At 42.6% G+C, this 27,080-nt stretch overlaps 1 long non-coding RNA gene across 1 annotated transcript; it reads left to right on the top strand.

The window, feature by feature from the left end:
* The first annotated feature begins 617 nt into the window (after positions 1–617).
* On the top strand, positions 618–3,560 carry LOC136522652 (uncharacterized). The gene is made up of 5 exons (XR_010775956.1): positions 618–757; positions 861–927; positions 1,024–1,081; positions 3,163–3,223; positions 3,303–3,560. It is a non-coding gene; the product is annotated as an uncharacterized lncRNA (long non-coding RNA).
* Positions 3,561–27,080: the final 23,520 nt, after the last annotated feature.

Below are 27,080 nucleotides of genomic sequence, written 5' to 3'. Positions count from 1 at the left end.
AATGTAATAGAACAACATATATATATAATATATAATAAATATAATGGAACAATGATTTGTATGCCAATTCTTCTTATAAGGGCACCAGCTAGTTACTAGCTTTAAGCCGACCTCTCTAATAATGCTAACTTTTAGCATATACTTCCTTCATTTCAAATTATAAGACGTTTTGACTTTTCTAGATTCATAACTTTTACATATCATGTCTAGATATATAATAAAAGCTATGAATTTAGAAATGCCAAAACGTCTTATAATTTGGGATGGAGAGCTAGGTTTTCTCTCTCTTCTATTAAAACATGAGAAAAATACTTAGAGCTAGCTTAAAAGCCAATTGTTGGATCTAGCCTAAGGTCACAAAAGTCTTTTGTTTGGATCAACAAAAAAAAAGGTTGATGTATACTAATATTCTGAGCCCACAATGGAACGGGACATTCATGAGATAGTTCACAATTCAAGTAAAATTGTTTTTTATTATGACTTTCATATTTATAATAGGCAAATAACTTTAGTGAACTAATATAAAGTTATATGAAATTAAATTGTGTTTCCTTTTTTTTGTCAACTTCTCTCCCGCGCATCTCGTGGTGAATTCACGGAAATAATCTCTTCCCGCATCCCCGCGCGTCCCTGCCTGCGCCCCTCCCCAAAAGGCCAAAATCCCCTCCCCACTGCGTCAGTTCCTCGAATCTGAGGCCACAGATCAACTTGCCTCTGGTAGTCTGCTCCGACAAATCGCACCGTGGTCTCCTCGCTGGTGCGTCCCCTCCCCCATTCCTTCTCCCATCTGCCTCCTTACTTACTGCTCAAATCACCCCCTCTAAATCCTAGCTCGTGATCTCCCCCTCCTTCATCCCTAGGGGGTCACACTACCTATCATTGGCCATGGAGATTGTTGACTTGTTGGCACCGAACGTGCACCTGAAGGTATTATTGGATCATTTTTCTACTTTTTTGTTGATTTTACCTGTTGTTATTTGGTGACACCATGCCGCAGAGGAGTCTAATTATCTATTTTATCAGGTCTGGTTGTGATAAGGGCCTAGTTCATTTTGCTGGACATCTCTTCCCGTTGACGTTGGTACGTATTTTCAATTTTAGTGGTATACTACATTTTGTTAGTTCATATTTATCGAAAAACAGATATATGTGAGTTGTTGGACTCAATTACTATTTCCCACTATTGAAAAAGAAAATACTACCTCTTTTTCCATTGTATTAAGTTGGTACAGATTCACATTTGAACCTTTTTTACTGTTTCAATCTACTAAGTCTATACAGATTCCCTTATATTTTCTACTAAGTCTGTACAGATTCCCTTTTGTTGTTTTTTCAATTCTACTGGTTGTTGGATCTATTTGAGCCTCTACCATGGTTGAGTTGTATGTTTGTGTGTGGTGAGTTGAATTCAAGTCAGCCCACGCTGCGATTCAAGAACTGGCCGCTGCGTGGGTTCCAGTCCCAAACTGTGGCGAGACTTGAGTAGAGATTAATTCAAAAAATATGGACAAATCTAGAGACTTGCAGATCACGACCTTTACTTCCTAGGTTTGTGTTTCACTTTTAACTTAGTTTTTATTACTGCCTTTGTTGTCAAATATCAAATTCTAGGTCAAAATTTTTGAACTTGTTTTCTTTCATGCAATGAAGAAAGGTTTTAATTGTAATATTGCAAATTGCTACTATAAGACAGGCATACCTAATGCAAATTACTCATATTAATTTAATTTGAATTAAACTCTTCATCAAAACCAAATTGACTGTTGGTTCCATCAGAAAAGGCCACACCTCTTGGCCTTTTTTTTGGTGAAGACTTCAGTTAGCAAAGTCTATAGACTTTCATTATTATCCCCCCTCATGCTCCGTTTCCGGATCGTCTACTGGTCGTTGTCGCTGGCCCTGACTTCACCTTCATCGACCATCACCTGGTGAGCATCAGCTTTTTTCTGGGAAGCAAAGTTTTTTTTATGACCAAGCATGATAATATATTGAGAAAAAAATAGATGCTTCATACATATTTGCTGATCTGTTCAGGAGGGAGTCTAGTCTGCATCACTGGTGCATAATCTCCTATGATTTGAAGGTGAGTTTTCTAATTTCTAATTTTGTAATTTCGTTATTGAGCATGGTGCTTTCAGCTTTGTAATGATGAATGACAACTTATGGCCTGCATGTGAAATTGTTATATCTAGTGCTGCTTATTAATCACTTTTTACTGAAATATTTGACATCAAGTGGTTATGTTCTACATTTGTGAAATACCTCATGATTACAACAAGATAACTAAATAAGATATAATCCATTAAAATAAACATGCATATATGTTCTCATATTAAAATTGTTGCTGCATATATGCCTCTTTCATTTTCAGATGTGAATTTTACTCCCCTTTCATTGTCTATTTTCACTAAATTTCTACTATCATGATTAAGTTACTAGTGTGTGGGCCCTTTGTCCTGATCTGTTATGCAGTAGACATGATTGTGTCGAATCTGACATAGGTGACTAGACCTTCTCTTGTTAAATGTGAGAAAAAAATAATGTCTTGATAATGACATAGCTGTCTTGTGAAAGTTCAGCTCTGAAATCAGTTCTTTTTTTGTAGGAGAGTAGAGGTGCTTGACTGCTTTTTTGGTGCAATGGTGTTGATGTAACGGCATCGAGTACATGGACATGGAGCAGTTTCTTTTTTCGATGTGCCTCCAAATATAGTCTTAATATAGTTCTTGAATCCTGTTTGCCATTCAGAAGTAAATCTGCACATACACATCCACCTCCTATCTTCATCTGACATGCTTCTTCACACTATCAAAGATCAAGAACAATGCAATCTGTCCAAAGTACTACTGCCTGCCATGACCATGAAGCCATAACTTAAACTACAAATAACAAATCGCTACACCATGGGATATGAGCAATAAAACAAATCAAATGCAGATTGACGTACCTCTAGGAGTCGGCATCTAGTAGGAGCTTCCGATCGATGAACCTTCTGTAGGGTGCAAAGGGGGGCTTCTGTAGGGAGAAGTTATCGTCCCCGATCTTTGCGTTGGGAAAGTCTAGATTTTTGTTGGTGGGGTGAGAGGGCATAGGGTGCAGCGGCGGTGTTTGTAATGTGCTTCATGATTCATACTTTGTACTAACTAAGATCAATTATGTTAGAACTTGGTGGCCTGTCCATTTCCAAGGATGATTCTCCTGAGTCCTGATCACTTGGTAAAAGGTAAATTTATTGCAGGTTTTGCACATTCATCTCTATTTGTATTCTCTACCTATGTTGATGACTTTATGGTGAACTGCAGGACTGCTGGTGCTCCACTACTCGGTGTATGCATGCTGCTGGGTGATTAATATTTCTCTATTTGAATAATGAAGAAAACTTGAATCTCTGTATCTGTAGAAGTGTCAATGAACCTGTATCTTTGCATGTTCTGTACTTCTGTTGGCTTGTTGCTTGTGTACTGCGAGACTGCATGCTGTTGGCTGCATGCTGATGGTTGTGACGCTGTGTTGCACCCTATTTTTTATCCTGTATTGTTGAATGCTGATGGTTTAATGGTTTATCCTGCACTCCTTTTTTAATCCTGTACTCATTGTTCGGTTGTTTTGGTTTAAATCGAAAACCGAAATACAAAAACCAAAACTGAAATGCTCGGTTTTCAGTTTTCAAACAAACTGATCAGGTGCTGTTTGTTGGAAACCAAATTTTTTGCAAACTGAATAAACTGAACCAAATTAGCAGTTTAAAATGAATGCACAGTCTGAGTAGGGTGGCAATGCCGGCGGGCGGTGTAAACATGTGTGCAACCTGTCTTTTTTTTAGAAGGTACATGCAGTCTGTCTATGTCATGCTAGAGGGTGGGGTTTTGGGGCAGCGTCCATGGTTGCGCAAGAGGAAAATGACCACTCGCCCTAGTGGGCTGCCGACCTAACCCCTTTTGTGTTAGGCTCATGTATATGATACACAATGCCCACAAACAAATTTTAGTGGCAATATAAATATTCTGGCAACCGAATATACTCAAATGTAGCCACATATGATGTTAGTGGCAATAGACCCTCAATAGATGCAACAAATGACTTTTCCGATGCAATATAATAAGATCTTTTGCAACGCAGGGCAAGATTAAGACAACAAAGTTTCATTGTGGCTGTATTCACAACTACTTGCAACTAATCATTTTTTCAATGCAATATAGCAAGATCTATCGCAACGCAGGTTAAAACTAAGACAACGTAATTACATCGTGGCCATATGTGCAACTACTTGCAACAACTTTACAGTGGTGGCACCAACACCTAGCTATTCCAACACAACATCAATATTATCACAACTCAACACTAGCTGTGGCAATAGGCACCCAGTCTCGCAACCACCTTTTCCACCGCGGCATTAGCACCTACCTCTTGCAACGGAGCTTATGACTAACACAACACACAATCTTGGTGGCCATAAGGCCCATATATCGCTACCAATTATGACATTGGTTGCCATAGAACCAAATATTGCAACCAAATGTGTGGTGTTGCGAAAACAAGTGGTGCTATAAGGGTCAAATGCTTGTAGTGAAATCTCAGCCATCACGAAGATGGGCCCGATTCCGAACCTGAAGGGAGTTCAGAAGGTTACCGGGTGCCTCGCAGTGCTTAGTCACTTCATTTCGCGCCTCAGCGAATAGGGGCTCCCCCTTTACCGACTCCTAAAGAAAATCGACCAATTTACGTGGACACCTGAGGCTCAGGAGACGCTTGACAAGCTCAAAGTGCTCCTGACGAAGGCCCCGATTCTGGTCCCACCCGCTGAGGAAGAGCCGCTCCTACTCTATGTCGTAGCTACGACTCAGGTGGTCAGCACCGCCTTGGCTGTAGAATGGGGAGAAGAGGGACACGCCCTCAAGGTACAGCGCCCCGTGTACTTTATTAGCGAAGTCTTGTCCGACTCCAAGACACGCTACCCCCAGATCCAGAAGCCCTATACGCCATCGTAATCACCAAGAGGAAGCTACGCCACTACTTCGACTCACACCAGGTAACCGTCGTGTCATCTTTCGCCCGACCAAACAAGGGACCGGGAGGGCCTAGCCCCAACTGAGGGGTCGGCCGTCGCAACCGTTGGCTTTGGCCTGATGGGAGCTGGCGGTACCTCCTCCGTCATCGGCGCTCCCTTGGGAGCGGACCCTCCGATGGTAGAGGAGGCTGGCAGCTCGGGCTCCAAAGTCCAAGCAGTTGCCACATCTGTAGGGAATGCCACGGTCGTTCCTCCTCCCTTCTACCCCACCTCAGGCACATCGACCGGCGTGGGCACCAATTCCATGAGCGCCTCCTCTGGCACAATCGGCACCTCTGCCTCCCCTGCTTCCTCAGGAGGTGCCATGTCCACCTCAGCACCATCACGACGCGCCCCTAGCACCACGCTAGTCGGCTCCTAGGGGATTGGCCGACACGCCAGGATTTTCTATGGCACCAACACCAGGAGGTTGCTAGGGCCGATCCTATGGAAAGCACCAACATCATGACAAAATCCGAGAATGCAACGAAAGGGCGAAGAAGTTGTTAACTCACCTCGATGCCATTATCTGAGAACATTTTGGGGGCTAGTCACTCAACTCTAACTCCGCTATGTCGGTAATTGGCCGCTTCAATCCCCCGGTGGGGTCAGTCGGAGCAGGGCAAACTTGCTCCACTAACCTTGGGGCGCGTCCTCCCCTACCAATCTAGGAGGCACATCATCTTTGATTGGCATTGGGGCTTGCTGTAGAATCAGAGTCACCCCAGCAGGGGCAGTTGGAGCAGGGTGGACTTGCTCTGCCAACCTCAGGGGTGTGTCCTCCAGCACCGATCTTGGAGGTGCATCCTCTTCGGTTTGCTCCAGAGCGTGCTACGGAATCTGGGTCATGTTGGCCTACACCACGTCGGCCTACTCATCCTCATGCACAAACGTGCCCCATGCGATGTTGGGGTCGGACTCATCCTCCTCCTCTTCCTGCTCTTCCTCCTCCTCATTGTCGTCGCTCTCCTCTGAGCCTTGCCAGCACTTTCCACGCTGTAGCTTCGCTCGCTCCTTCTTTGCCATCTTCTGCTCCTTCTTCACCTTCGCCACCTCAGCCATGGTGCAGTTTGCCGCCCTCCTGGCCGAGTCCTCTGGCAGTGGTGGGTCAAACTCATAGGTGAAGAGGCCAGGCTACAAATCCTGCTACTTAGAATCTGAGAATAGAGGAGGGTCGGCCAAGGAAAGAAACTCAAAGAAGGCTTACCAGTTCGATGAAACCCACATCCAGCCACATCGCTGGATAACCCAGGACCGGGTACACCAGGGCGAGGTCCACCGATGGATCCACTGGGCACTCCATCACCTCCTTGATGCGTTGTGCCATTTCATCGATGCTAAGGGCCTCACCGGCAACCATCACCGTCCCATCGGGTGTGGAATCCACCATCATCTTGTACATCGGAAGAGCGCACGCCATCAGCGACGCCAGCCTCCAGACGTGGTATGCTCCGACGACGCCTGTCCCATGACCCTTTAGAGTCACGATGGCTTTGAGAAGGTCGCCGAGCCTCTTCTGCTCCTTCGCGATGGGCCCATAGCTCCATGCGTTCGGCGCCTCCTCGATCAGGTGGCCGGTGAAGATCGGCAGGGGGCGGCGACATCGTTCCTCAGGTAGAACTAGAGGTTATGCCACCCCTTATTGGACTTGAACAGCGGGATGGACATGTACTCCAATGACTGGTTGCCTCAAAGATGGTTGCTCGCACATCGCATCGGCACCACCAGGTCTGGCTTCTTCCTCTCCTTCTTCTGTAGCTCGATAACGAAGAAGTACTTCCATAGCTCAAAGTGGGGCTCGATCCCTAGATACCCCTCGCACAGCGCGATGAAGGCTGAGATGTGCTGAATCCCATTAGGATTCAGATGCTGTAGCTCAAGCCCATAGTAGTGCAGCAGCCCTCAGAGGAATCGGTGGGGAGGAGTCGTAAACCCACGCTCATGGAAGGGGATGAAGGAGACGATGTAGCCATCACGTGGCGACGGCGTATCCTCGCCACCAGGTATGATCCACTCTATCACCACGGTCCTTGCGCAGAGAAGGCCCTTCTTAACTAGACCCTCCATGCGCGTGTGGAAAACATCAGAGCGAAGCCATAGCTCCATCGAGGAATGGGGATGGTGATGTAGAAGATCCGGCAGTGGCGTAGGGCTAGAGAGCGAGAACTTCACTGGCGACGGAGTGGAAACAAGGGAAAAATGGCTCTGTTTATAACGTAAGGGCAGAACAGGCGAGGGGCGAACCATCCACCTAAATTAACGTGCCCCATGCCTCACCAGATTTGCTTGCTTTGGGGGTCATACCCTCACTATTCCACACTACATCAGTCGCATCGCTGCCTAAAGAGACACGCGCATGCCTATCCAAATCTTTCCCATGATGGATCCGTTGAGCGACGGTTCGCCTTCAAAGGCTACGAGCCATAGCAAGAAAGTGGGATATGGAGCTAAAAATACTTCCACAACCCCTTAACGCCTAGGAGTTCAAAGGCTGTCCCACCAGTGGGTTCACGGCAGCTCTAGGGCACCCTAGAGTGAGGGAAGGTTAAGGACAGACCCGAAATGCGGCCAATACCTGAGGCACCCAAAGCGCCACGGGCATCCCGACCCTCATTTCGAGTCTTTGATGATGCAAGGTCCATGGCTTTTCCCCCAAAGAAAGGCATTGAGCCCTCGAACCAGTCGAACGGATATGAGAATTATATGGACCGACCATCAAGAATCTGGAGTCAGTCACCAGCTAATCTCGAACCGAGCCCCCACAAAGGGTATGCTGGGGCTCCACTCGAACAAGCCCATTAACAACTCACCAAGCACCATGCTCCATCTAGCGAGGAAAGCATGGCACGGCTCAGCCCCTCCATTCTAGCAAATGGATGCGTGAGGGACCATGATCACAAGATGAACCGACCCCCTACCTGACCCCTGCTACACGTGGGGGCTCAGGGGCTCAGCATCGCAAAGAGACCGAACATGCGGTAATAGACAAACGACGAGTCACCTCTAGTTGCAAAAACTACGGACGGGCTACAAAGCAACAGTAACGAACAGTACTCCCATGCGCCCTCAAATGATGGATTGCAAAAAGCCTTTGCAGGAGCGTCTTACTCCTCCAAAGACTCGGGGGCTACTGTCGGATATCTATATTAGGGTATTTGAGCCAAAGGATTCATGAGTGTCACGTCGGCTCATCCGATGGTTAAGGATGCAACTATGGCCTCGTTCGACCCCTAGGGGCTAGGCCACACCTCGTCTGACTCTGAGGACGAGGTTTCTACCTCGTCTGACCCCTAGGGTAGGAATTCTACCTCGCCCATTCCCTAGGGGTCGGATTTGCTACCGGACAAAAGCAATGGGCCTAAGGTGGGACCCGAACCGCTTCAGCCACTATGGTGTGGAGGCACACACCTAGGAGCATGTCTTGGGCGTGTCTTGATGCGATTGGCGGTCACATCAGGCCATGCTAGGAGACTCACATCGCCCATCATGTCAATAGGATAGCACTGTGCTGCCAACTCCCTACCTGACCACCGTCCAAATGTCAGTCGACCGGTGTCAGTTGACTGGCACTGTACTGCCAGCCCCCTGTATGGCCTCTATCAGGGGACCCTTTGACCATTCTGTTCACTCGGATGGGATGGAAGATAAGAACAGCGCATGATGCCCATATGTATGTTGCAGTGGCCAATAGGACCCCGGTGTGACGCCACTGCCACCATGATATATAGGGTTAGTAGGACCCATGCAAAGAGGAGGACGGCACACCTCTAGGAGCCTTATTTCTCTTTCTTTTTTCCTTCTTCCCTTCTCTCGGTCTCTAGTATCCTGTTCTCTCCCCTTGGTCTATAAAAGGGAAGGTAGGGCACCATTTAGAGAGAGAGAGAGAGATCGATCAACCGATAGATCGAGCAGTAGAAGCATCGAGCAATCAAACCACAGAGACTTGGGAGCTCCTTTCTCTCTCACCAGTTTGTAACCCCCTACTATGAACTTTTCAGTGCTAGTAACACAAGCAGCCCAAAACTGGACGTAGGGACATTCACCCTAAACCAGTATAATCCTCGTGTCCTCTTAGCACACCATCCGGGTCAGATGCGCAATATATAAATTTACCAGTTGTCTGTTCGAAACACCGACAGTTATCCCCTCGAACGATCCTATATGCATGAGTAGGAAATAAGATATCATGGATGCATATATAATGACATGTATAATATGATATGATGTGATGAATGCATCCTCATAAGTGTTCTCAGCTGCATTGCATTAAGGTGATAACAACTTACATTTTCTTTTACTAAGTAGGTGCATATCTCTTCTCTAGTAACTTAAACAAACACTTATGCAAATTATTTTCTGGACTAGAAGACAATAGCCACTTGTTTTGACCATAACTAGAGTTATACACATCAAAATAATATGGTTGTGGACACTATGGAAATCTTATGAAATTGCCTACAACTTTCATGTAATCATATTAATGTGATTTAGTAGTTATCTAGGTCAAACAATTCAATCTTTTAGATCTATCTAGAGAGCAAGCATTTCAGATAGCAGACTTCCGACCACCATAATTTTCAAACCATAAGGCCTATGACTATGAAAATTTAACATGAGGTAGATAAGTAAGTTATCTACAACTTTTTTATTAACAAGTTTTACAAAAAAATACCATTATCATCACAACAGAAACTATACATGCAGCCATCTAGTTGAATTATAAAGCAATAATTAACTAGTTGCATAAAACCAATTACTTCTAAGCCTAACTAATAACATCAATAGATCATATGCATTGCAAGCACCACATAAAACATCATGGTTAAACATAACTAATTTATTTATATTCATTTATTAATTTCCTTAGATAATAAGGTGATTTAAAGGATAAATATTTATAGTGCTCAATAAATTCTACTACAATTATAGTAGCCTACATATGAGCCTAATAGTCTACTGTACCAATTTCATGTCATTTGGATAAGTATAGCCACCTCTACAAAAATGACAAGTTACGTATGCTTATTTTAGCAAAAATAGTTTAGCATAGTGAAAAGTGTCAAGCAATAGATTTAATATTTTTTTATTTTCCTCCTAGCATGAGAGTACTGTGTAAAAATTTGTATGAACATATGTTATTTATTTTTACCCTAATTAATTTCACTAGAATCTAGCAATTAATTAAGATTAAATAGGAAGACCATATTACAAGTATGTCTACTGTAGGTTTAGTATTTTTCTTAGCTATAGCATGTCAACACAAGACTAGAAAAATTAGAATCACAATTTTATCACTTTCCTAGCTCAAGTTATGCATTTTACAAGATATAAACTACTTTAAAAGCACTTATCTTGCTCAATTTAATTATCCCAAAAAATACCCTAAGAAGTAGATTTCATATTTTTATAAAATAGTAGTCTTCATGATGAATCCAACAAAATTTAGTTCACCTCATTTGGATACTTCTAGCTCTAGATATAATTTTTGAAAGTTAGTATTCAAATCTATGAAAAATAAACAAAAACAACTAAACCGTAAATGCTAGGTGCACTCGGTCTATACACCCCGCTGTGACTGACACGCGGGTCCTACGGTCAACCCTGGTGCCATGCACTAATGAGACAGAGGCAGGGCATCGGCTTTGATCGACGAGAACTCGCCAACCGCGAGATCACCGGCGACGAGGTCACCACCGACGTGTTCCCCTCCTCGTTCCGCACCTAGTGAGCTAAGTGGGCGAACCCCTAATGGTGGTTGGCTATGGTGGCAGCACTAATGGCGGGTGGCGGTGCTGCGGTGGTGCACCGGTCGTTTCTAGCCATGGCAAGCTCAGATGAGCACGGCTACGGCTTCCTGGTGGCGTAGCAGAGATCTAGGGTTAAGTTGGGGCTTCGGTGGAGCAACGACGAAGCTTGGCCGCATGCATGGCATGGCGGCGGTGAAAGCACGGTGGTGTGCAGCTGTGTTTCGGTGCTAGTGTGTCGGTGTTGGCTCAATGGCCAGCGGCGTGACCTAAACCTGACCCTAGGCTAACCCTAACGAGAGGAACACGTGAGCGGGACGGCTCGGTGGAGCACAACCACGGCGAGCGCAAGCTCGGCAGCGCTCCGGCGAGGGCGCGGCGACGGCGAACTTGAACTATAGCTATACCTGGGCTTGAATGGTGATGCTAGAGGGTCGGTAAGGTGGAGTGAGGTGTGGCGGAGCTATGTGCGCAAGCTATCAAAGAATGGCACGGCAGTGGTGGTGCACGAGCTCGGCGGAGGTCGACGACAATGGCGTGGTGCGCTATGGCTTTGTTTGGATACGGTGAGGGCAAGAGAGATGCAGAGCGAGGCGAGTGAGAGCGAGTGAGAAGGGAGGGCACGTCACTACCGTTTTGCTACCCACATCGGCCTGAATGGTGGGACCATCACCGACGGGTAGTCACCACGCGGCGCGCGTAGCCTGAGCATGGTTGGCCACGACGGTCGGCGATTTGAATCGGCTAAGTTCGATTCAGTTGACTGACAGCGCTACTTCGTGCCTCTATATCTCCTAATCTAGTTCAAGTTAGCAAAATTAGTATTAATGAAAGTTGTAGAGCTACATGAGTGCTACAAGATTGCTTAAGGGTGTTTTGTCTAAATTGCAATGGTTATCAAACTACAAAGCTCTAAAGTGAGCTACTTTGAAATTGAAATCAACATTCTACACGGAAAAAATTTAAGTCACGAAATAGCATTTTGTTAGAACTTGTGAGCTCTATTTGACCATGTTAGACACTGAATTAACTCATGACCATTAAATAAAGTTTGTTACCCATGATGTGAACTACAACTTTTATTTAGGTCACATAGCCATGCAAGCACTCTAAGCTACTGTTCAACTTTGGTCAAACTAGCATCATGAAAATGGCATTACAAAGTAAACCAACACTTAGAAGCAAAATTGGCTTAAGTCATGAATATAAACATTGTTCTAAATATCATTCTAGATGTGTCTAAGGTATTTTGGTGACCTCACAACCATCTCATGCATTGGTCACATATTATCACAAGCACAATTAAGTATATGAGCAACATCACATGTGATAAAGAGAAGGTAAATGAAATGAAACTTCATATGCTCATGCTCATGAATGCTTGGATGATGCTTGTGCTCATGAAGTGCAAATGCCAAATGCAATGCTTAACACTGGGGTATTATAGTTTGCATCCTCACTAGGCAAACCATGGAATTGGTTTGCCTGCACCATTGTGATGAGGCCGGTATGGAGCTCGAAGTTGCCATCCCCAATGTTAACAACAGGCCCAACGGGCACGTTGGCAACAACAGGGGTGGAGTAGTCATGGAGGGTCTTGGCCATGATTGGAGTAGCAGATGGTGTGGGGTGACTGGTTTGACTATCGGAGGAGTAGTAGAAGAAGAAGTGGCACGAGACAATTTCTTCCTTAGGAGTGCCTCTGGATTTTGAGTGTTGTTGTTCAGCAGGTCGAAACCGGTCATACACTATCGTGTTTTCATCCACAACAGGAGAAAACAAGAAAAGTTAGCCTACATAAACAATGGCTACCTTACATGCATATTATCTTGAATATGTCCTACTAGATTCTTTAATCAATATGCCTTCCTTGGCAATGGTGCCAGAAATGCTTGTTGGTATTTCTTAGCGCAATTACCAAGTATGAAGATAGAATCCATCCCCGACAACGGTGCCAGAATGCTTGTTGGCATTTCTTAACATCACTATGAAGAATGGGGTTTGAATCCATCCTCAGCAATGGCGCCAGAAATATTGGTTGGCAAGATCGAATGTCGTTACTAAGGTTTTATCCCTAGCAACGATGCCAGAGGTGCCTTGACAGTTCCTTAACAATTCTAGATATTTATCCACAAGCGCACAGAGCTATCATTGTAGCATTTCACCCAGAAGTATTCAGGGTATCGTTATTTATATTTTCCCAAAGGAAGGCATTTGATTAAGAGTCTAGTATGGATATTGTAAGGAAAATGAACCCTAGGCCCATTTACTTTGGATTTTAGTGTTTGATGACCAACATAATCAAATTGGACTAATGGATTTACAAGTAATTATTTTGTAGTTCAATAGGATGCAAAACATGACTTGGATGAAGGCGACTTGATGATCCAATGATCAACACCTCAAGAAAGACATGTGAAGATGCATAGAAGACATACAAGGTCAAGCAAAGTCCAAGCACGAAGATTGGAACCAAGCTAGACACAAGATTGTGAAGAAACGAGCCTAGTAGAGGTGACCGGACATGGCCCTATGAGTGACCGGACACGTTCAATCAGGTGCCAGGCAACAATAGGCATCGGTAGCTATGACCAGACGTTGACCGAATGCCGAGCGAAGTAGTGATCGGATGCACCGGTGACACTATTTATCGTCATGGTAGTGTTTTCAGCGTGACTGGACACAGCAGACTAGACGACCGGACGCACGAAGTGTAGCGTCTAATCGAGTCCTGAGAGGTTCCGACCGGACGTGTTCGGTCGATGATGACTGGACTCTGAGCCGAGTCTAATCAACTCACACGCACCAACGGTTGGAACGACCGGACACATCGGGTCAGGACGACAGCAGCGTCAGGTCAGTATCAGAAAGCTGGGTTTCATCCCCAATCGCTACTTTCTCAGTGGGGCTTATAAATAGAGCCCCCAACCAGCCATTTGAGTAGGGTGGACCTAAGGAAACATACCAAGGGTGTTAATACACCATTTTAGTATTCTCCACTTGCATAGTGCTTAGTGATTTATTAGGTGATTAGCGTAGGTGCTTTTGCGAAGTGCTTAGGTTGATTAGACCATCGCTTATGCGCTTGCTCTAGGTTTAGGCCTAGTGTTTAGTGAGATTTGCATGCCTCTTACCACTCGGTGCTTGCACGCACCATTGTTGTACATTGGAGGGGCTTGTAGTCTTGCGACATCACACCGGCTGTGTTTGTGGTGTGGCCGCCATCGTGTATCGGAGGAAACAAGGCCCGCGGCATTTGGGCTGGAAGCTTGATAGTGAAGATGGCGGGGAGTGGTTCGGGAGAGGCTTGTCAGAAGGCACACCAGAGACCCACTTGCACGTGGGAAGGCCCAGGGCTATCCACAAAGTTACCTGACTGGGAGCTTGGCCCTTGTGAGGGATTCCTTGCGAGGGGCTCCAACAAGGACTAGGGAGAAGCTTGCACGCTTCTTGATACCTCGGTAAAAATACCAGAGTCATCAACGGGAGTTTACATATCTCTGCCTTACTCTTTAGCTTCCGCATTTATATTGTTTTGCATAACTCCATTTGCGGTAGAGATAGCAACACACTAGTAAAACTGTAGTTGCATATTTAAATAGTTTATCTTTTTGCATAGGTTTTGCTAAGGTTAGAAAAAAGGCCATAGTTAAGAGTTAGACTTTTAAGTTGCCTAATTCAACCCCCCTCTTAGGCGTCATGGTCCGTTTCAATTGGTATCAGAGCCAGGTTGGCTCAATTTGGACCTTTGGCTTTATTGTTGTTGAGTCGACGCTATTTAGAGTGGTTGGGATGGATACCTCTAGGCCTCCACACTTTGATGGCACTAACTTCCCCTACTATAAAGCTAGAATGGCTTGTCACCTTGAGGTAGTAGATTTTGGTGTTTGGAGAGTCACTCATGATGGGATGGAAACCCATTAAGAATCTCGATAAACCCATAAAGAGTGAAGAAAAAGAAATTCATTTCAATGCTAGAGTTAAAAATTGCTTGTTTGAATCTTTTAGCATGGATATGTTTAACCAAGTGTTCACTTTAAATATGGCACATGAAATTTGGTTAAAACTCCAAGAGCTCCATGATAGCACAACTAATATCCATGAGCAAAAACATTGTCTAGCTAAACAAAATTATGATTCCTTTAAAATGAATGATGATGAGCTTGTTCGTGATATGTATTCTCGTTTGAATCTAATTATTAATGAGCTCCATTCAATAGGATTAACGAAGCTAGATGATGCAAACATTGTGAGGAAGATCATCTCTGTGCTACCACAAAAAAAAATATGCAAGCATCATCACCATCCTTCACAACATGGAGGACTTAAGCACCATGACCCCAGCCATAGTCATTGGCAAGATAGTGGCATTTGAAATGCCATGCAAGATGGGTCAAGAAGAAGCATCTTCATCAAGCAAAGGCAAAGCTCTCACATGTAGTGAGAAAAAGAAGATGAAGGACAAGCAAGTTAAGATAAGCTCAAGCTCAAGGTCCTCAAGTGAAGATGAAGAAGATGATGATGATTCAAGTGATGATGATCAATCTTCCTCCTCCACCTTTGACCTTGATGAAGAATCAATCATACTTATCAACAAGGTGGAGAAGATGATCCAAAGGCTCAATGTCAAGGGTGTGCCCATCCAAATTCAAGATTTCATCTTCACCAATCAAAGACATGAGCAAAGAAAGAAAGGATGTTATGGATGCGGCGAGTGGGCGCACTTTGTGGAAGTTTGTCCAAACAAGCCCACACCCAAGACAAAGAAGAAGGCATGCAAGGACAAAGGCCTCACATCAATAAGGTCATGGGATGATTCTTCAAGTGAAAAAGAAGACCATCACAAGAGGCGAGGGCACAAGCACTCATCATCAAGCACCTCACGTGTGTGCCTTATGGCACGAGGTAACAAAAAGCCTATCCCTAGTGATAGTGACAATAATAGTGATAGTGATGATGAGCTACCTTCTTATGATGAAATTGTGCAAGAAAATCTTAACTTTGCTAAAGTTTGCACCAGTCAACAAAAGAAGCTTGAAAAATTAAAAGAAAAACTAGATAGCTCACAATAAGCTTATGCTACTTTGCTTGAACAATATGAAACTTTTGCCAATCTTAATATGGAGCTATCTACTAAAATTGAGCAACTTGAGACTAGTGCAAACACAAATAATTGCACAATCAATGATGAGCAACTTGTAAAGAAAAATAAAAAATTAAAGAAAAAGTTAGCCAACTCACAAGATGTTTATAAAAGTTTGCTTGCTAAAATGAAAACTATGTGCAAACATTGTGATGAGCTAACTAATAAAGTTGCTAATCTTGAAGCCGTCGATTCTACCCCCACAGAGGCACCTAAAAAGAAAAGTTCTATCTTTGTCATGCCTAAAAAGGATGCCTCTACTTCTTGCAATGATTTATGTTTAGATTCATCCTTGTGCAACCAAGTTTGTGTTGAGAAAGTTGTTGTAGATACATGCACACAAGAGGTCACAATGGAGAATGAGCAACTCAAGCAAGAAGTGGCTCACCTTACCAAGGACTTGACTCAAGTAAAAGGCAAAATGGAGCAAGCCCAACTTCATCAAGATGACACCTTCAAGGGAGTGAAGAAGCTTGATGAAGGACAAACTGTGATTTGCTATGTATGCCACAAGGAAGGCCACAAGTCCTTTGAGTGCAAGGTAAAGAATGGGGGAGGAACAAAGAAGAAAGAAAAAAACAAAAAGGAAACAAGCAAGCTCTCCTACACCTACACCAACAAGGTGGACAAAAAGGCCTCCACACCTTATCTCTTGAAAAAGAAGAAAAATGACTAGGTGGTGGCCATCAAGGTGAACAAGCAAGCCAACAATGGGGCCAAACGCATTTGGGTGTCAAAGGAGATCATTTCCAAGATTAAGAGCACCAAGAAGGTTTGGATCCCAAAAGGGAAATGAGAAGTCCAATGGACTTTGGGGAATTTGGAGACTTGGCAAAGTATGGGTGTATGTCATGGGGTGCATCATTATGGACAAGGTAATTGCCAAGTGGGTTAGTGAATACTATGGAATCAAATTCCCCTTCTCATGTTAGGTAACTAGATTTAATTTCTTGCAATTTCAATTAGCATCTAGTTCCTTTTCATGCCTAGGTTTGCATTTGCATGCTTAAATCCTTTGTCATGCATACACTAGGTATATCTAATAGTAGGCTTGCTCGGTTTCACTCTTAACTCTTGGAGCAAACCTACATGGTTTTAATTGTTTAGGAGCACGGCACATAGCTTGTTTTACAATTGTTCATCTAATATGTGCCAAAGTCCAAATTGTAGATAATTTCTGCTGAATATCACTTTCAAAAATGATTCTCACATTCATGTGATGTCATCTTTCAAGTGGTATTTTTTATTCTAAAATCAATGTGCATGTCTCCTACAAGTATTCCATACTTGTGTGCACAAATTTAGGAGGAGGTTACTCTACAAATTGGATGCCTTGAGACTAACTCCTTTTCAAGCTTATCATGTGTGTAGTTGTCTCATTGCAAGGAAAATGGAGTCCCCGGAGTTAAGCATCATACTTCAAATATCCACCACCTATTGCAAGTGGTATAAATCAAATTGATTTCCACATGTGGTATTTCAAAACCAATACCATCATGTTGATTTCACTTTGGTATTTATATGCTTTCTCCATGCATTATATAGATTAAACTCCCTTGAGCATTAATTTGTCAATTATGCATAAAACTACACTCTCCATCATATGTATGCATATACTTAGGGGGAGCTTAGTCTAAGTAATGTGAGAGTCAAATTTTTGTGACCTATTCCACTCCATATACAATGGATCACAAAGTTTGACCCTCCCTTGTGCTACAAATGTCTTCCTTTTTGGTGTTTGATTCCAAAGGGGGAGAATTTGTAGGACCAAAAGCAAGCCCAATCATAATAATTTACAACTGGTAATGGTCCGAGAAATGGAGGATAGTGCATTATGGAGTTAGGGGGAGGCTTAAATCCATAATGCCACATGGGGACATTTGCAAGGTCAAGATAAGTTTCCAAAGATATTTACATGTGGTATCTCTTAGCATCATATAACCTTGCCCTTTGCATTTCATCCTAGCAAGTAAATAGCATTTTAAATCCCAAAAATTTATTATTTGTTTGTTTCAGTCGTGTTGTCATCAATCACCAAAAATGGAGAGATTGTAAGGAAAATGGACCCTAGTCCCATTTACTTTGGATTTTGATATTTGATGACCAACACAACCAAATTGGACTAATGGATTTGCAAGTAATTATTTTATAGTTCAATAGAATGCAAAACGTGACTTGGACGAAGGTGACGTAATTATCTGATGATCAATACCTCAAGAAAGACATGTGAAGATGCATAGAAGACATACAAGGTCAAGCAAAGTCCAAGCATGAAGATTGGAACCAAGCTGGATGCAAGATCATGAAGAAACGAGCTCAGTAGAGGTGACCGGACATGGCCCTATGAGTGACCGGATGTGTTCGATCAGGTGCGAGGCAATAGTAGGCGTCGGCAGCAATGACCAAACACTAATCAGACACTGAGCGAAGCAGTGACCGGACACACCAGTCACATTGTTCATCATCATGGCAGTGCTTTCAGTGTGATCGATCGCAGCAGACTGGACGACTAGATGCATGAAGTGCAGTGTCCGATCAAGTCCAGAGAGGTTCCAGAGCGGTGCCAGCGTGACCAGACGTGTTCAGTCGATGATGACCAGACTCTGAGCTGAGTCCGATCAACGCGCATGCACCAATGGTCGAGACAACCGGACGCGTCCAGTCACGACAACAGCAGCGTCCGATCAGTAGCAGAAAGCTGGGTTTCATCCCCAATGGCTACTTTCTTAGTGGGGCTTATAAATAGACCCCCAACCAGCCATTTGAGTAGGGTGGAGCTAAGGAAACATACCAAGGGTGTTAATACACCATTTTATTGATCTCCACTTGCATAGTGCTTAGTGAGTTATTAGGTGATTAGTGTAGGTACTTTGTGAAGTGCTTAGGTTGATTAGACCACCGCTTATGCGCTTGCTCTAGGTTTAGGCCCAGTGTTTAGTGAGGTTTGCATACCTCTTACCACTTGGTGCTTGCGCGCACCATTGTTGTACATTAGAGGGGCTTGTAGTCTTGCGAGATCACACCAACCACATTTGTGGTGTGTCCGCCAGCGTGTACCAGAGAGAACAAGGCCCACGGCGTTTCGTCCGGAAGCTTGATAGTGAAGACAACGGAGAGCGGTCTGGGAGAGGCTTGCCTAAAGGTACACCAGAGACCCATTTGCGCGTGGGGAAGGCCTAGGGCTATCCATGGAGTTACCCGACTGGGAGCTTGGCCCTTGTGAATGATTCCTTATGAGGGGCTCCAACGAGGACTAGGGGGAAGCTTGCGTGCTTCTCGATACCTCGATAAAAATACTATAGTCATCGATGGAGTTTGCATATCTCTACCTTACTCTTTAGCTTCCACATTTACATTATTTTGCATAACTCCATTTGCGGTAGAGATGGCGAACCGCAAAGGATAAAATAAAGAGAAAGAATAAAGAATAATCCTAAGTTGAGAAAGATGGTGGACACGCACTTGGCATTCCTCAAAGGATAAAATAAAGAGAAAGAATAAAAGAATAATCCTAAGTTGAGTAGGCATTGATCTATTGTAGTCATACAAATATTAGTTAATGATCATACAAATTACATAATTAGTTTTAGGGCTAAGTGTGAAGCAGGTCGAGAGGCCACCGAGTACCAGTTTGCTAGTAACCACATGTGATAATTTAGACTCCTACACCCCAGTCGAATGTGGGGGATTACAAGAGACAGATAGGGCTGTCACCACCTGCCGCCTACCACCTCAACCCTGGAAAGGGACAATGCATTCACCTATCTCTCCATACCCAAGCACCACGCTTGCGTATACAGAAACTACCCAAATTGCCCTAGGTCCCCGACCCTACGAATCGACAGGTAAAGAACTTGGGCACACCTAACAGCACGATGAACCGCCACCTCAACTTAGCTCTAATTCTGATTACATAAGTTATATGAGTGGTTAAGCATAAAGTTAAGTGTGCTACTTTCATGACATACAAACTATAGGCTAGTTCATATATCAAGATCACAACACAATAACTATACTCTAGTTCATAAGTATGACTATAATTATAAAGTGAAAGCATGACTTTGGAAGAACTCATATATCTATTCATACCCAAGAATATCTTTTCCAAGGAGCCAAGCTCTCCAAGGTAGCTTTGCCTTGCTCTAAAGCTACTACTAAAAAGGAAAAGCTACAAGAGCGAATGAGGTGTGAGGTGATGCTCAATGTGGTGTGTGTGTGTTATGTAGAGGGGGATACCCCTCTATTTATACAAGGAGCAAGGGCGGTGCTTCGGCTATTCTTAGTGCAAAACCCTAGGCTACACCACCTCAGCATGGAGGCATGCCATTGCCTGTTAAAGGGGTGGCTAAGCAGCGCCAGTAGGGGGTCGGCCGCCCCTTGACCATGCCGCCTCACCACCGCCTTCATGTGGTAGGCTTTGGGCTAGACTTGGATTGCTTCCCCATGGTGCTTTGCCCAATTTGAGTCGAGTTTATGGGTGTCTCCCTTGTTCCTTTGCGCAAATCAGCGTCGAAAAGCGCCTTTAGGTGAAATCTTCCATGTATTTATGTTTGTGACCTGCAAAATAATGTTCTCCAAATACATGTGGAACTTGGTTAATAGTAAATGCATATGTGTTTAAGATTGTTAATTTCTCCTCTTTTCGTACCATAGTTGGTGGTCGGATTTGATCGTTAAAGACCGCCAACACCTGCCCCACATGTCATAGACTCATTTTTGTGCCAAACCTTGCCACAAATGTGGCCTCGATTTCGCTCACCACACTTTCTGTGGCAGCCACGGTTTGCCGAAGGTTAGGCGTGGTAAGTTTTGGTCACCAACCAAACTAGCCTAGTTCACATGTGATTTATTCGAGTATAATAGCTTCCGTATAAGAGTTCACATGTGCTTTATTCAAGTAATGGCTTCCGTATAAGTTGTAGTTTAGGTGACTAATTTGCACGCTCCTGCTCTATTTTGTTGACATTCGCTACAAGGTTAACTCAATAAATGCCTTTGTGATCTACATGTTGACATCCGGAATATCTCCCTAAAGTAGGGGAGCGTGTTCAGGGATATGGTGATATAGATATAGATTTAGAACAGCGATTACCCCTTGCAATTGAGGTGCTTGTTCTATCTTGTCATGCTGGGATGGGAGGGGGTTGGTTTAGGTAGTAGTGCAATTCAATTCTTTGTTGTGTGGATAGCAATGCAATTTTTACATGCTTACTGCTTAAGTTTGTTTCTCCAATTTAGGCTATGGGTTGAACAAGTCATAGAGAAGTCCCTACCAGCAGGGCAAAATGTAGCACCGATATGGATCCTAGGGGATGGCAATCCAAGAGAGTGAAGCCAAGTAGTCCAACAGAGTTGCAGCATCTTGTAGTTCCAACTAGGTCCAAAAGTTAGCACGCACAAGGCGAACAAAGCCATGTGAGGGACTAGTCATGTGAAGATGACCTTAGCCATGCCAAAAAGGAGACTCCACCTCCCCACCAGTAGAATGACCAAACTTGCAAAGGTTGGTACTACCTTAGACACACACTATTAGATATCCATGTTACTTTTTTGACAATCTGAATGTATGAAAATTGTGTAGTACCATTATAGAGAAGAGCGAGAAAGTCAAGGGAAGCAACTAAGGGGGTTGGGCTTCACAAAACCAAGTAATCAATGGGAACAAGGATGCCCATCTCGGTTGTCAAGGGGGACAGAAGGCCATATGATCCATTGCAAGCTGCCAAGTTTGCCTCAGAGGCAGGTGTAGTAGTCTAGTCTCAAGTACCAATTTTCCCGCACTAGAAACATTACAAGCAATGGATCGAACATCTCAATGGATTTGTGGCCAAGCTATCTGTAAGTATGTATATCCTCTGTTGACATTCAACTCTGCCTTGAGCAACTTAGTAATGGATTTAATTTGCATTCACACTTCTATAGTTGAGGCTGGCCATTGATGACAATAATGAAGCAACAAAAGAAGCATGCACGAGTATATTCCAGTCTGTTGTATGGCAGACACGTTACAAGTTCAAACAATCTTACTTCAACGGCATCCACACTGATGAAATCAAAAATACCTCTCCTATGTCTTGCATTAATGATGCATAATGGTGTGCACTTGTCCACATGTGGTTAAGTTCCAAGAACAAGGTGTGTGTGTGGGAACTCATTTATTTCTTGTCTAGTCTTTATGTAGTCTACTTGTGCTACAGTCTAACACAATTATGGTTTTAGGCAGTCTCAGAGCAGAACAAGCGAAACCGTGCAAAAGTCAAGTGCCACTAGGTTACAAGATCTCGCTCCTATATTTCCTATCTGCAAGAATATGTAAGTGATGGTTGTGTTACACTTTTTATATCAAATACGCAATGCCTTTTGTATCAGTAGAAAGGCATGTGCAATTTTAATAGAAGGAAAAAATAGGAAGGATGCAGGACACGATCAAGAAGTGCTCGTTGAAGAACATGATTGACCTCATGAAGATGTTGATGCATTGGGAATCTTCAACAACTTCCATACTAGTAGCAACATGGGACTAAGCGATATTGCAAGAGAAGCAGTGGTAAGTACCTTCATTTGCTTTCCTCAAAATCTGCTGAAGCCATTGGCATAAAAGAAGGAAAAGTAGGAGCCTAAAGTGGCACCATCATTTTGAAGTTGTAATATTACAATAGTTAGTATGTTACCTATGCATTGTGCTTATGAATCTCTATCGGCACTAGGCTGAGGAAGACCTATGCATTACTGGTACTAAAATAATCTCTTGGTTTTGCAATTTAAGTCCTCTTCCTAATGTTTACTCCTTGGTTTTCGCAGGTCCTGTTGCTGATGTTGTTTCCAAGGTCCTCTCCCAGGCCAGCTGCAACACCTTTTCTTTGAAGAATACTAGTATCAGGACAAGCTGCTCCAGACTTTAGGAATGGCTTGCTGCTCATCAAAAAGTTTAGCTGTCATCGCCGAACAAGTGGATCAATTGAAGAGGAAGGCAGAAAACACTGATAGGGAGTTTGAGAAGTTCAAGAAACAGCAACAGAAGGAGTACAATAAGCTCCATGAGCATATCATGCTCTTAAGTGCTAGTAACTGTCAGTCTTGTTGATGCAGTGAACATGTGGTTTGTTTTATGTTTTGATGTAAAATTTTGGCGGCTTGATATGTGAACTCTGTTAGTGATTTGTTGCTGAGCTGAACTATTGTTATTTGATTCAGGCTCAATATAATTATGCATATAGTTATTTTGTGCAGCAGTGTAGATCTGAAATCATTTTCTTTGATGTAATTATTTGTGTGCACATGGTAGATTTGGCACAGGCATGTTAAATAAGAATCTGACACGTGGAATGTGGTAGAACCACCTAAATTATATGGCCCACATGCACATATCATTTCCTAAAGACTTCTGATTATTGTACACAAGAGCCAGATATCTCTGGTAGTATGTCATGTATCATAGGGGAACCTCAAATCATCCACATTTTACAACTCATACAGGATCAACACGAAGTTACCACAACATTACAATATTTGTTACAAAAAATATCGTATATCGGAGTGCGGAAAACTTATAATATTAGTTTACAAAACATGTTCAGGTAGAAACTCAACTTAAGTTCCAAAAGGTGAGTAGATCTATAGAAGCAACTTAGATGAAGCACCTAGGGTAGAAAAGAACATCAGATCATGTCGAGCCCATTGACATGACCTCGATTAGCAGCACAAGTCAGAACCTACAACAGGGGTCAACAAACCTTGAGTACTTGAGGGTACTCAACAAGTCTTACCCGACTAAAAGAAAAGACTCCAAGGGTATGCAGGCTTAAGGGAAAGATTGAAGCAAGAATAACTTTTATAGAAAAGCTTACTGCAAGTGGATCCTTACATTCAATGTTTTAGTTGGGTATTGAGTCATTAGTAATATCCAGTTTGCACCTGATCTAGCTCAATTACTTCTTTAAGCATCTCAACTCATCTTAAATCATCTCGTAACCATAAGTAACCGTATTTCATTGATTAACTATGATGCAAGTCAGAGGATCGAGTCTCCATAACCGAAGAGCGTGAGGATTCGAATCGATTAGGCCTAGCTGGGGTTTCCTTACCACACGATATATGCAGGTCCTGGTCTCAGACTTACATATATCAACCTTCGCACAGATCCTCCAAACGTGAACCGGTCTGCGCTACCAGAGAACACAGTACTCCACCTCCCTGTGCCACTCCTGGTGGATCCACATAATATGCACACGCTACTCTCACCATCTCCCATGCCCAGTGCGCAGTTGTCTTTACACATAATGGAATAGCCGAGGATCAGGCTTACCGGAGTATGTGGCCAGTACTGTAAGGTCTTGACCACACGGTGGCCTACAACGGTACGGTCCTCAATCGACACAGGCGAGACGAGCATGACCAGACGAACCTGTCTACCCAAGGACACTTTCCATAACATCAAATCCTGCCCGATCTCAATTTAAACATTATCATACTTATGATATTCTCACAACCCAAAAGCAGAGCCGAGGCAAGCCTATTTCTCACGAACGATAAAATCATCATTCGACTTCTATCGAAGTCTAAGCATTACTAAGCATTAGAGATATCGACCAACACATATTAGTGGGGTAACACTAGGGATACTTGGATATCAAGGTAATCATGTAGCAACGATATTTGATTAACTCCTAATTACTTAATGCACATCTCACAAGACTTAAGGTGTAGTAAAGATTTATAAATCTAAGAGAGGGTTTATGCTTCGGGGCTTGTCTGCGTTGCAGAGAATGTTAGATTCCATAGAAGGATCTAGAAGTTAAAATTGACACCAACACCACTAGTGGATGGACCTTCTCCGAAACTTGATCAACACGAACCTTCTCACTCTCGTATGCACTACACATAATAAATGATGCATACTTAATACGAGGGAATGCATGCATGGTGCATGATGAAAGACACACAAGTGCATAACAGAACTTAAATTAATCTAAGAAAGTTGAGTACAACTTTCCTTCATGGTACAACTAATGTTATGCTTCACAAAGCATTTTAACACATCAAGCAAATATGACTATTCATTAGTTAATGACTCGCTCAATATTAACATAACAATTACAAGATAACTTAGGTGTACTAATTACACTAATGAATCCCTAAGCTACACTAATACACTTAGGGCCCATTTGGATCTTTGGAATTGAATTCATTCTAATAATTACAATTTAGGCATAGATTAATTAAGTTAATATAGTTATATATGGAATATAATTGTATATTTATTATTAGGCATACAAGGGACATACTTATATGTTGCATTTCTATGGTAGGGAAGTGAGTTGAAGAGTGTGCTATAAGTTAGAGAATAGAATTATAGCATAGTGATCTATAGAATTCATTTCCATCTCCCACCCTATGAATCTGAGATAGGCTTACTTGTGAGCTTAGGAATATTATGGAATATCAAATTCCAAGCCAAATAGCATAATCCATTATGTAAATTTCAATTCCTCCAAAATGAAGGGATCCAAACGACCCCTTAAGTAAAATTGAGCTAAACAATCAACTCTAACTACACACAAATCCAGGATAGCAGCACAACAGCTACTTCATTTAACCATAACTGAAGATCTACATATCCAGCAAAGGTGATCCTAGACTTTATAAAAATTTAAGAAAATTATCTACAACTTTTTTATTATCATCTAGACCTAATTCCACAATTACCAGGGTCAAACAATACAAATAAGCATTTCTGTCCAGATTTGGACAGATTCAGGCATCAAGCTTTAAATATTCATAACTAGAGTTCTAGATTACCAAAAGTTGTGATCCTTAATATTTTGGAAAGATTATTAACATAACTACAACTTTTTAGCTGTTATGAAAAGGTGATTCAAAGGTTAAATAAGCCAATAAGCATCATCTACTAGATCTGTTCAGAAAATAAGCAAAAACTGACAGGGAACTTGCAAAATCTATAACTCTTAAACCAGCAGACCTAAAATCGTGAAATTCTAGGAAAAGCAAGACATGAAAATTACCTACAACTTTTGTTTACAACTCATTTATAGAAAACATGATTTGTATCATGAAAACATTCACCTAACAGGAACTGCTCATGCAGTCATTTCAGCATATAAATGCAATCAAGTGCTTCACTTAACTTACTAACAAGATTATGCATGGGAACTAATTACAGGGATTATTAACTACTATTTACATACTACTCATCATTAGCCAAGGTTAATCATGAAACATATAAAACACCTTAATCATGGAGATCACATGTGGGTATTTTATCAACTAACAATTTGCATAAGCAACACATTTATTAGTCATTACATTAATAAGAGAACATACATATGTGTCACTCAAACACTCCACAAACCTAGCTCAACCATGATACACTCAAGGGACACCACATGACTCAACTACAAGCCTCTGTCATCAAACTTGCATCATCCGACATTTAATTAAACCAAATTAACCAACAAGTTGATTATCTAACTAAAAAGAAAGAAACTAACTTTCCGAGGAACAGCAGGGGTTTGGGTGTTCTAAGGTCCACAAACAGTGATCAAAATGCACTAAATTCTTTCAAGCATTTATCTAATTCATTTTACTAATTATTAAATATGGAAAACATATTTAAACATACTCAAATTAATCAACCAAGTTACATATATCAAAACAGTTCCAAACTTTTTGTGAAGACAGGTATAGGTATATAAATCATACACAAAAAGTTTAATGATTAAAGGATTATTATTTTAGCCTATAAAAATCATGCAAGGTCCATTTTATGATTAAAAGAGGCAATTTTTAATCATAGCAGAACTACTGATTTTGACTATCTAATATTTTTCCTATGTAGATCACTTCATAACAAGGCTACACAAAAAGTTTCACATTTTAATCATTCTTCTATATTTAGTTATGAAATTCACAAGTTTCAGCTGAAAACACAAAAAGAAAAAGAAAAACCCTGTAGCGCTCTATTCATCTGAGTCATGGTTTCTGCAGAAAACCCTCTGGAAGAGCTTCTATTGTTGCGTGAGGTCCCTGGTCGCGAATTGGAGCAGAGGACGATCGGGCAAGGCTCGGTTCCGGCCGGGAATGTGCTCGTCGACGGAGAGGGAGAGGTGCTGGAGCATATCCATGGCTG

The sequence above is a fragment of the Miscanthus floridulus genome, chromosome 18 (assembly GCF_019320115.1).
Source record: "Miscanthus floridulus cultivar M001 chromosome 18, ASM1932011v1, whole genome shotgun sequence".
Lineage (NCBI taxonomy): Eukaryota > Viridiplantae > Streptophyta > Magnoliopsida > Poales > Poaceae > Miscanthus > Miscanthus floridulus.
Note: the sequence above shows the minus strand (reverse complement) of the source record. Positions and strands in the feature narration are given on the sequence as shown.